Source organism: Scyliorhinus torazame, chromosome 1, assembly GCF_047496885.1.
Source record: "Scyliorhinus torazame isolate Kashiwa2021f chromosome 1, sScyTor2.1, whole genome shotgun sequence".
Classification (NCBI taxonomy): domain Eukaryota; kingdom Metazoa; phylum Chordata; class Chondrichthyes; order Carcharhiniformes; family Scyliorhinidae; genus Scyliorhinus; species Scyliorhinus torazame.
This window is the reverse complement of record NC_092707.1, coordinates 72,536,842-72,538,441: the sequence shown is the minus strand read 5'-3', so window position 1 is coordinate 72,538,441 and position 1,600 is coordinate 72,536,842. Positions and strand designations below refer to the sequence as shown.

Below are 1,600 nucleotides of genomic sequence, written 5' to 3'. Positions count from 1 at the left end.
TGTGTATGATTTGTTTACAAATAGCAATAGTTGGATTCAGACCAGCTTTATTCTCCTTTTAAATTGGTGTGAATTAATTTCATTTCATTCTGATAATTTTAACAAAGGAAAAATCATGGAGACTATTTATTTTAGAAAGAGAAGCTGGAAATATGTTTACACTAGTGTGCAACAATATAATTTAAAATTAAATTTTTAATCTTAAATACAATTATATAATAAATATAATTTTTAATATAATTTTAAATATATGCTGGAAATACAAGTTTAAAATTAACAAATCTTTTGCTCTTCTTGTTAGGGGTGCAATAGATGAATGTGTTTTGTATATTTGTAGTATTTTGTGGTACATAATTCTGGTGCGGGAGTGATAATACTAGATAGGAAGCAAATGTTTTATGAATGAGATCATTTTATATTTGGATTTTTGACGCCAGACATCCTTGGTTGAATACTAAGTTGCTTTGTGTTGCAAATTTTGACTTTCAGCAAACCAGGTCAAGGGGTGCGGAGACATCATCATCTGTCCCCGTTGAGGGTTACAGGGGAATGTGATGTGACCAGGGTGTCTGATCTAATCCAGCTCCTCAGCAGACAGTTAGGAGCCAGAGCCCATTTCGGAAGGAGCATTGAAGAGTAAGCCTGAAGAAAGAAGCAGAAAAAAAGGTCTCTGAGGATTTTATAGATTTTTAAAGTATTAGTCTCATGCTACCAACGTTTGGCAATTTTTGTTCAGTGGTGACAAGGAACATGTTGACCCAGAGAAAAATTACATTTTGTTTTTTAGAAAGCATCAGGGTAATAGGAAATTTAAAGCTGGTTTCTACTCACCAAGTCAAAGGTCCAAAGCATTGACTTATTCTGTGCTGAAGCATTTTCCTGAGGATAAAACAGTCATGAAATGAATATGCACTATTCAGAAGGTAACATGGGGAAAGCATAGTTAAAAGAGCATTGCCTTTGTGACAGCAGGTGTTGTTCATTTGTTTTTACAGACACATGTGAATTGCATTGAAAAAGTAACATTAGATCCTTTGCACATGACGTATTCAAAATGGAAATGATTCATCACCTTCTTGACTGACTTTCTAAGTATGTTTTTCTGGGATTTCACATTTTCATGAGGATGGGCACTTTTAATTTACACCGTGCTCGGCAGCACCTTTACAAGAAGATCTTAAGACTATTTCTGATACTATTATCTGTGCCTTCTGCCATTGTCAAGGTATTATCTGGTGAGTGACAATGATTATAAAGTAAATATGTACATATATGTCAGACGGAGTCTAAAGGTATTCAAAGACAGCTTGAACTTTGACTTTCAAAGTGTGAGGTGGAACTTAAATGTGATACTTCTCCTTTTTTCCCTCCTTTATTTCAATACAGAAAAGGCACCTACAACATATGAAAAATGAGATGTGAGTTACACATAGAAGTCTCTAGACAAAGACTACATTGATTCAGAAGAAACACCAATGACTTTAATACAATTTTCTTGTCATTCTTGGTGGCAAGCACAACTTTTTCTCCTGTAAAATGATACCTCAGATTATTAATATGTTAAGAGCGGGGACAAGTTCCTATATGTGCCGATAAATAC

General features: G+C 34.2%; 1 long non-coding RNA gene across 1 annotated transcript; it reads right to left on the bottom strand.

Annotated features, from left to right (window-relative positions):
- Positions 1-394: 394 nt before the first annotated feature.
- Positions 395-908, bottom strand: LOC140429520 (uncharacterized). The gene is made up of 2 exons (XR_011949111.1): positions 832-908; positions 395-642 (listed from the first exon to the last, which is right to left on the bottom strand). It is a non-coding gene; the product is annotated as an uncharacterized lncRNA (long non-coding RNA).
- Between the last annotated feature and the right edge of the window lie 692 nt (positions 909-1,600).